This window comes from Psammomys obesus, unplaced genomic scaffold, assembly GCF_907164565.1.
Source record: "Psammomys obesus unplaced genomic scaffold, mPsaObe1.curated_primary_1811, whole genome shotgun sequence".
In the NCBI taxonomy this organism is placed as follows: Eukaryota; Metazoa; Chordata; class Mammalia; order Rodentia; family Muridae; genus Psammomys; species Psammomys obesus.
The window spans coordinates 26,579,230-26,589,440 of record NW_026585644.1 but is presented as its reverse complement, the minus strand read 5'-3'; the positions used below and the strand labels follow the sequence as shown (position 1 = coordinate 26,589,440).

Genomic DNA, 10,211 nt, shown 5'->3' with positions numbered 1-10,211 from the left:
TGTATGAGCTCAGAAGCAAGGAGTGATGGTGTTTCCTTTTCTTTTTTCCTTCACTGTCAACTTGATTGGGTCTGCAACCCCCCAAAGTTGTCCATTTGGGTGTGTCTTTGAGGGTGTTTCGGAGACATTTAACTGAGAGAGAAAGGTCTACTTTGAATGTGATGGCATCATCCTATAAGCTGGGGCCCTGAATTGAATAAAAGGGAACTTAAGGAAGAGTTTACATGGTGCAGTCAGCCACTTCACACACCTACCGAATGATCTCAAATTGTAAGCTGAAATAAGCCTCTCTTTCCTCTCTTTCTCTAAGTTCTCTTGCCATGTATTTTGTCACAATGTTCAGCGTAAATAATACAAAAGGAAAGTACATAAGCCTTGAAGTCAAATTAACACTTGCAGCAACAATGAATAAGAACTCTAGTGTCTCAGAGAATGCTAGTAAAAATCGATTATGAGGGTGGCATGACATTTTAAAACTTCTTCGCAGTTGGAAACAATTCCCAGAGTAAAATGATAACCTACAGAAAAGGATAAAATCTTTGCAGTCCACTTACTGACTTGCAAAGAATTGATATTCAGAATCTATAAAGAACACAAGTAGCAAAAGAATAAATAACTCAACTTACAAATGGGACAAATGAATTAACCAGTTTAAAAAAAAACACATCTATAAGCAGCTATTAAATGTGTGAAAAAATGTTCAACATCCTTAGCCATCAGAAAGATGCAACTTTTTTTTCTTATCAGTTACATTTTATTCACTCTGTATCCCAGCCGTGTCCCGATCCCTCATTCTCTCCCAGTCCCTCCCTCCCTCCCTCATCTCCACCGTGCCCCTTGCCAAGTCCACTGATAGGGGGGATCTCCTCCCCATTCAAGAAAGATGCAACTTAATCCTACCTTGAGACTTTTTCAATTCTTTATTTTTAAGAATATCATATTTAACCCCATTTCCCTGCTTCAGTTTCCTCCATATTCTTCCATTATTCCCACTCCCAACTTCATATCTTTTTTTTTTTTTTTTTGATAACCCATGAAGTCTAGTTAGCCCTATGTGTGTGGGTGGGGCCATCCAGTGGAGCATGGGAAACTTATTAGGGCCATAATATTAACAAAGAATTATTCTTTTTTTCCTAGTAACTATGCACTGCTAATAGCTCCTAGTATGAAGTGGGTCCTTGAGATCATCAACTCCATCTATGCCAAGATTTTAACTGCTGAGAGTTAATAAGTACAACAGCCATGTCACATCCAGAAAACATCATCATTTCTCCCTCATTTCCAGCTCTGATGCTCTGTCTTCCTCCTCTTCTTCTATGTTCACTGAGACTGCCTGGGATGGGGTTTTGTTTAGGGCCGAGCCATTGGCCCCTTTTTCTCAGCACAATGAATCATCTCTTTTTGAAGGCTGACACTACAGGGAGAAGCTTCTCTGGCCAAGGCTGAGAAGACCTGAGGTATGTCAAAGCCAGCAGATGGGCAGACTCACAAAGCCTGGGATGCTGTCTTAAGATACCTAGACGCCTATCAAGAAAACAAAAATATGGAAGCTGGTAAGGATGTGTGTAGAGCAAGGTACCTCAGCATTGTTGACTAAATCATAAATTAGTCAGTTTACTATGGAAATCAGTATGGTAAAACCTTAAAAAAAAACTAAAAAGAGAACCAGATTATGACCTTGTTAGATCACTTCTGAATGTGGATGTGAAGAAACAAAGTCAGCATACATGTCCAAACATACAAGCTTATTGTGGCACTACACACTATAGCCAAGTTATTCAACAGTCTAGATACCTGCTCATGGGCGAACGGCTAAAGCGTGGCTTATATACACAGTGGGTATTATTATTTAGCCATAAAAAAGAATTAAACTATCTAATTAGGAAAAAAATGATCGATGAAATTAAAAATCTCATTATACAAAAAAGCTAAATTAAGAAGGCCAGACTTTACATGTTTTCTCTCATGTGCAGAATTTAGATATTTTAAAAATCAGAGAAGAAAGTGAAGGGAAGTAGTTGGGAAGAGGAAAGGAACTACGGGAGGGGGCAAGGGCAAGGTGACAAGGGAGGTGGATGTGATGAAAGAGCATTATATATACATGAAAATACCAAGATGGAATGAACTATTTTATATAATTAGTACATGTTAATATTGTAAATATAGTAATATTAAAGTATTAATACACATATGACTAGACACCATTTTTTCAGACTGAAGAAAGTAGACAGTAATCTAGGAGTTGTACCTAAGACGATCAGGTTGGAAAAGTCACTTGCTGACAAGCCTGAGGAACTGAGTTCAATCCCCAGATCCCTCTAACCTCCTCACCCAGGTAGGTGCATACATAAATTGACAACAAATCAACAATAAAATGTAAAGGCGTATTTAATGCTTAATACTCAATATAAATATTGAACTCTGGCTCTTTTTTTTTCTCCTTGAGCCAGCCAGGTGCCACCCCCAATTGACTCATGAAGATTGCCAGGAAAAGCACAATTATAGAAATACTTTGCTATGGTTTATGTTTTAAATGTTCTGATGTAGTTTTTTTAGGGGTGGTGTGAAGTGGGAAGTGAAGGCTTGTGGCAGGTTTCCATCGCTGAGCTGTACCGTTGAAGAGGATTATAGGACTTTTGTCCCTTATTTAGTTGTACTTCCAGCTCTCCAGGTATGAGGTGAGTTTCTAGTCTTGACTGCTGCCATGATACACTGCCTTTTTCAGAATAGGAGGCTAACTAATTATAAACTGAATCCTCTAAAACTGTGAAGCAAAGCAGTCATCTTCGCCTTGTCAGCTGACTATCCCAGGTAGTGACTTGAGTGATAGAACGCTAGTAGTCATCCTTGTGGACAGCTTAGTTGGCTCCAAGCTCTGTCAGTTGAGTTTTTGAGTTTTTATGTTGCTATCTCTTACAACTGTCTCACAATACAATTATTTCCTTATCTGTCTAAGAGCACATTGTTTATGAGTCTAGGAGGACCCAAATTGCTTCCCCGTGTCATTGACTTCCTGTCTTCTACCATTGACTAGAGGAGCAGAGTTGATTTCTATGAGCCTGGGAAACCTTCTGGAAATACTAGAACTCTTCCGCTGGGCTCCAGCACAGGTGGATAATGGCTTTTTAAAACTGTTCCTCTTAGGAAGCTAAATGGATGTATGGAAACACAGTCCCAGGAGCTGAATGTGAACTGCACAGCTAAGAGAGTAAGGAAGCCTGCAGAGGTGCCCAACTCTGACACCGACCGAGACCTTTTCTGGCTCTGCTTGGTGCAAAGATCCCCACAAAGACCTCAAATGAAGAGCGGGGGTGCAGATCTCCATGGGGTCCAATTACAACACATGGAACTCCAGCTGTCTGGTGATGGGTTTTCTGGGCCAAGGCCAAGGCAATGGTATGCTGCTCACAGGTAGTCTTTTCCCATTTCTGAGGCTCCCCGAGGTGTATTCAATAATGTGCTCTTCATCCTGAAGCAGATGGGAAAGTGTTTTAAAAGGTGCCAGGTTTATTTATGGAACCATGAGACTGCATTTAAGAGATGCGCTTTGCCAATGTGAAATGTGAACTCTCAAAACAGGAAGTGTGCTTTACTGCCTATTTATTTTATTGCCGTATCAGCTGCCCGGAGCTGAGGAATCCTTCCTCTCCGGCATTATTTATTTTCTCACTTCTGAACCAGAACGTCTTGACCATCAGTGCATGCGACTCCTTACAGCCAGATTCCAACTACAGACATGTGGCTTGTGCCTCACTGTCATCCGGCGTGCACCACTGACAACTCTACAAACACTGGGAAAATGTTGCACAGAGTCTTTATTTTCATGTAGATGAAACAGCTGAAAACAATGAGATCAAATAATAGATAGTAGACATTGTAATTGTCTCTTAGAATAGTGACCCTTCTCCTGTATCTTAAGATACTTAGGATCAACCACCCATCACCACTCAATCCATATGAAGTTCTCAGTGGAAGAAGACAGCTAATCAATTTCAACTTGTCATTTTGCCACTGGTAGTGATAATCAAGAAACAAAACAGAATTTACTGTGTTCTTCAGTTTATAGCTCTGACTCTTCACTGTTATTTTTCAATCATGAAAACATAAAAGGTCCTAATCAGGCCTTATTAAATAGGCCAATAATAACTAGCTAGGAACTCTTATTGATAGCAGAATAGCCTCATGTGTACAAAGGTACCAGAGCAGAATACAATAACCTTATGTCTTGTTACAGGTTCTATCAAATTAAGAACTGAGAAGGTATAAAAGTGAGGGGAGGAATAAAATTTGCCATAAAGTGCACCTGGGATATCCATAGGTGATAAAACAGACTCTAGATGGAAAGAGATAGCATAATCACAAATGTAAACACACTAGCATATGTATGCAAACCTGTCTGTCCACAGTGCTGCTATATAATATCTTAGGAAAGACGTTGTACTTCTTCCAGCTTTGAGGACTATTCTCCCTAGTCTAGCCTGTGGCAATTCTTCTGAATAGGCGTGCTTTCACACTTGGACCATATGTTACCTATAAAGTCAAGTTCCTGGGAAGAGCTCTCAGGCAGCACGTGTGACAATGGCGCCACCTTCTGGACACTCCCAAACATGGCTTTCTCTTCTTGTATGTGTTTCACTCACCTTCTCAGTGGCTCCCTATTGCCCATGGGAAAGTCTATAATCTGTAGCATTCGAGCCTTTTATGATCTAGCATAAGCTCATGTTCAGGGTCTTCTCCTTATAATCCACACATGGGTGATCAATGCTTCTCTGATAAGTTCAAACTTTTATGCGTCCTCATTCTCAAGTGCACCAACCCCAGGAGGCAAACCAAGAGAGGAATTACAAATTGGTTCCATGGCTCAGTCCCAGACTGCCAGGATGAGTAAGAGTAAAAAGCCATGAAACCCAAAAAATACAGGTTATAAATGTTCGTGACTGCCTGAAAATGCTCCTTCGTGGTGTTTAGAAGGTTAAAAACAAAAACAGAAACCAAAAAAGAAAACAGATAACAGGACATGGATCTCAACTCAAAATGTACATAGTAAAAATAAACATAAACGAGCTTAGGAAATGGCTCAGTGGATAAAGCTCTGGCTTTGCAAGTGTGGGGACCTGTGTTTGAAACCCCATAACCGATGTTGTACATCTGTATTTTCATTGTTCCTTAAAGAGAGATGGGAGGCACAGACAAGATAATCCAAGAATGCCACTGTCCACATATTCTGAGGTTCACAGTAGCAAGCAGCACAAAGACTCTATCTCAAATGAGGTAGTAGAAGAAAACCAACACCTAAGATTTCCCTCCGACTTCCACATATTGACAGAGGCATGTGAATGCCTTCCAAACACACACGTGCATAAACACCATACACAAACATAATCTATACATAATGAGAATAAATAGATAAAAGTGGATCAATAAATTCACAAATAACAAAAATGCAAATTAAAGTCTAGCAATGTTATGATTGTTCATCAAACATCAATACATTATTATTAAAATGATGGTATGTCTTGTTGCCTAGAAAACAGACAACTGTTACTTTTATATAACACCAGTTCTAGAAGAAAAATCTATGAGTATTAACCAAGAATTTTAAAAATGTGGTTATACTTTAATCTAGGTATTTTGTTTACTGACTTATATCCAACATGTATCACCATTTTTCAGTAATATCTGTTAAAATAATGATCAGTTTACCTTAATTTTGGTAGGAAAGGGGTGAAATAAGTTACATGAATAGTCATAAGAGATTGTTAAATATAAATAATCATTAAATTTGATAATGTAGTAAACATGTCTCTTATATGTCTCCTGTTTAGATGGCATTATTTGATAAGCATATTCTGGTTTCTATTTTTTTATTTTAAAATAGTTACAGTGATCAATACCTATCCTAAATATTAATAGTGCTTTATGTGGGAACTATAAAATACTTGCATGTTTCAACCTGACAGGACTGGGAGGTAAGGAGTGATGGCGTTACAACCACGATGTAAAGTGAATAATATATATAGAAAGAGATGCATATATATCCATACATATACATATATATCCATCCAAGTGACATGACCCCAAAAGAATAACATTGTGTTCAAATATATTTACTGAGTTACTAGTGGTAAAAATTTTGGGAACAATGTAGGAACTATTAACCAGGGAAAGATGAATTGTTAAATATGCCTAGGATATGCATGGAGTAATTAAAATAGCTAAAGGAACCTACAGAGCAAGGTGATAATTGCCTGTGGCATAATATTAAATGAAAGGGTATATATAATAAAAAACCAGCTGGATTTATGTGATTATGATTACATAAAAACACAGAAGACAATGGTCCAAGGTGGCCTGAATTAATTCCACTGCAGTTTTGTTCAGGTTAAGGTTTACCTGTGCAGCTCTCAAAGACTCAAGCCACACTCAGGATGCAATGCTAGAATGCACAGGTGTCTTGTATAATAGAAAACTGGGAAGTTGAAGTCCTGAGTGGAGCAGAAAGATTTTTTTTTGTGGTGGGGGAGAGGAGGTATTGAGACAGGGTTTCTCTGAGTAGCCTTGGCTGTCCTGGACTTGCTTTGTAAACCAGGCTAGCCTCGAACTCACAGAAATCTTCCTGCCTCTGCCTCCCCAAGTGATGGTTCTATAGGCTACGCCACAACACGTGGCTACAGAGAGATTTCTTGTCCTCATGCTGCCTCCTAGCAAAGTTTCCTCACAGAAAACCTGAGGCTTTTCTAGCTTTCTCAAACAATGAGCCATCTTTGCTCAAAAACCAAAAATAATCAAAGCTTTCAGTTCTGATATAGCAGAAAACATGTATGCCTCTGCCGTTGTTCTCACACATTTCAGTCAGGAACTGGATCTTCAGTTTATACATCTTAATCCATTTATAATTTCCCCTACATATTCTGTATATTAGACCAATTGTCCAGCCTTCCTGAAGTGATCTGAAATTCCCAGATGCAAATAAGAAAGAGATTTAAAGAAAAAGACAAATTGGGCTTTAACTGACGGGAGAACCATGAGCCAACCCAGTACTGCATTCCCTGGAAAGGCAGATCCTCCAAGGACATGCTTCTGCTCTCAGAAAGGTTGGCCTGGCAACTCACTTACACACTCCACTTGGAGAAAATTCTTTTCAGCATTCGCCAAAATGCTGGTCCAGGCTCCTTTGCTTAGCAGCCTTGAAAGCTTGCACACATTTAGAGAAAATACTTTCAAATGACTCTGGGGTTCTGCTTTATGTTTCATATTCCTTTGAACTTATTACCTCTTTACAATGTCTTGGACTATTAGTTTGGGAACATTTAAACTTAATGACTATATGGAAAGTAACACAACACTTTGAAGTTTCCCAAGTCATTCATTTCTCCCTTTCATACACAGGAGGTTAGAGAAGGCTGGATGATGCCAGACCAAGTCACTTCAGGAATAAATAACTTATTTGGGGCCTGTGTAGATTGTTGCTCTCTGGTGGAGGAGAAGGATAGATCATTTATAGAACGTCTAAGAAACCAAGGCCATGATTAATGAGAGTCAACTTTAAAACAGAGGACATACAGATATATTACTTCACACAGAGACCAGAGATTGTCTGACCTGGGCTACCCAGATACGAGACATTAAGTTCACAAATCTTATTGGTTTCAGGATGCATTGACAGTAAAAGAGATATGCTGAGGACTTCCTCTGGCAGCAACTAACAGAACTAGAGAAGCCATAAATGCAAGGAAAGTTGGCAAGTGTGTCCAGAAGGTCAAGGTTCAGGAGTTCCATCTGGGTGTCTTTGGGAGAATGTGTTCTTCCATATGATAGCTCCACATGCTTTTACATTTTATATTTGCTTGCTTCTTTTTTTCTATAGATAAGCTCTTGGAAGCTATTGTGGGATAGTTTCCCTTTGGTATATAGCAGACTCAGAAGTATATATATGGAGCCAAGAAGCCAGAGAGACATGCTCATACTAGGTTTCTTAGATGTTCCAATAGATGTTAAGGGAAATGGAAGCCAATAACAAAAATCTTCCTAATTCTCATCAAATAAACAGCTTAGCAATGTGGACCAAGGATCAAATAAGGTACTCTAAAACATAAGGTAGTATTCAGCAGAGATCCAACAACATTATTCCTCAGTTGCTTTCCAAGAAAAAGCTAAGTATACCTTTATTGAAGGCAGATATATGTATTGAAAGGTATGATGAATGTGGAGAGCAATAATATCATCTCTCATAGATCTTGTGCCTATAGGAGACATGATTAATATGTTTACATAATAAAGAATGAGTGTTGGCCCTGTTGTTATTTAGTCATTGAGCCATGTTAAACACCTACTGTAGGCTTTCTACCAATGGTGAAAATACAAAGTTCCAATTATCATAAAATTTATATTCTAGAGCAGCTGTTTTCAACCTGCGGGTCACAACCCTTTGGCATACCTCTATCTGCAAAAAGAAAAAAAAAACATAAAATTACATTATGATTTATTTAGTTAGTTAGTTTAGTTTAATGTATTTTAATAGCAAACTTAAAGGAACAGCACAGAAGACAGACAACATTAAAAACATGTACTTGCATGTAGGACAACTTAGTTAGAAAAGTATAGTGAATGAATGGAATCTACCATATGATAAAAATGCTGCAAACACCATTCAGTTGCCGTCAATAAGAAATTTACTTATTTTTTAAAAGTCTAAATGCTGGCATTGTCCAGAAAATTTTAACAGATTTATTTATAATTGTTTTAAAGTTGAACTGTTGAAATGTGTTCACTGAAACATTTTGCTTGCATTAATGCTTTACATCTTGCATTTACATTAAAAGTTCACACACAAATTAAAATGGAAAAACTGCCAATATCTTATTTCTGTCCCTTATTTTTCCACTCGGAATCGTATACTTTGGTACCTTTTGACCCCATGTTAAAAATATCTAACATTCAGAAATACTGATAACAGGAAGAAGAGGAAAAAAAAATTTTTTTTTTTTTTGTTTTTTTGAGAATGAAATGTTTCCCCTCATAGTGGACTCTTAGGCACGTTCTCCGCGTATGTGGCGTGCTAGCTGGATATCTTTTGGCATAATTGTTACACGTTTGTCATTGATAGCACAAAGGCCAACCAGATAGGCCTCGCTTGCCTTCTGCAAAGCACCCAATAGCTGCACTCTGGAAGCGCAGATCTGTTTTGAAGTCCTGGAAGTGGAGTTTGCGAATGAGAAGTTTAGTGGACTTCTGATAGCTTCTGATTTCACGGAGTGCCACAGTACCGGGCCTGTAACGATGAGGTTTCTTCACCCCTCCAGTATAGGGCGCACTCTTGCGAGCGGCTTTTGTAGCCAGTTGTTTCCTGGGTGTTTTACCACCGGTGTGTTAGCGGGCAGTCTGCTTTGTACGAGCCACGGGGTAAGGGCACCTCCTTACTTACCCCGCTTCTCGGTCGGCTGGAGCTCAGCAAGCGAGAGGCAGCACTGGCGTCAGAGATCGGCGGCGATAGCTGCGAACACAATTCACATTATGATTTGTAACAGTAGTATATTTACAGTTTTAAAGTAGCAATGAAAATAATTTTATGATTGGTGGTAACCACAACATGAGGCACTGTATTAAAGGGTTACAGCATGAGGAAGGTTGAGAGCCACCATTCTAGAGTGAAGATATAGACAATAAACAACAAATAAAGATTATCTTCTTTGCTTTTTTGGGTTTTTTTTTCAAGGCAGGGTTTTTCACTGTAGCCCGAACTCATTTTGTAGACCAGGCTAGCCTCGAACTCTCAGAGATCTGCCTGCCTCTGTCTCCCCACGTGCTGGGACCACAGGTGTGCACCACTGCACCTGGCTTATCTAATTTGTTAAAAGTAGTAAAGAAAACAGAAGCTAGCATGACGTAATGTGTGTGGAAATGGAGTCGATCAAAGGACCTCTCATTAAGGAAAAACTTAAGGCTCAAATTGTAAAGACAGATATAACAAGATAAGTGGGACCTGTTGAGTTTATCCAGGACTATCCACATGAGCATGGCTGTAGAAATGTCTACTGAAACACAGCGATCTCGCCAGCAACTACTCAAGCAAAGATAATAGCCCCTGTGTTAGGAAGAAGATAAGAGAGGATGAAGGTGGGTATAATCAGAATTCATTATTTACTTGCATGAAATTGTCAAAGAATAAATTTACTGAAAATAAAAGTAAATTGCAACAATTGTCCAGGTAG

The 10,211-nt window shown here is 38.9% G+C and overlaps 1 pseudogene; it reads right to left on the bottom strand.

The window, feature by feature from the left end:
* Positions 1-8,911: 8,911 nt before the first annotated feature.
* On the bottom strand, positions 8,912-9,408 carry LOC129687411 (histone H3.3A-like; annotated as a pseudogene).
* Between the last annotated feature and the right edge of the window lie 803 nt (positions 9,409-10,211).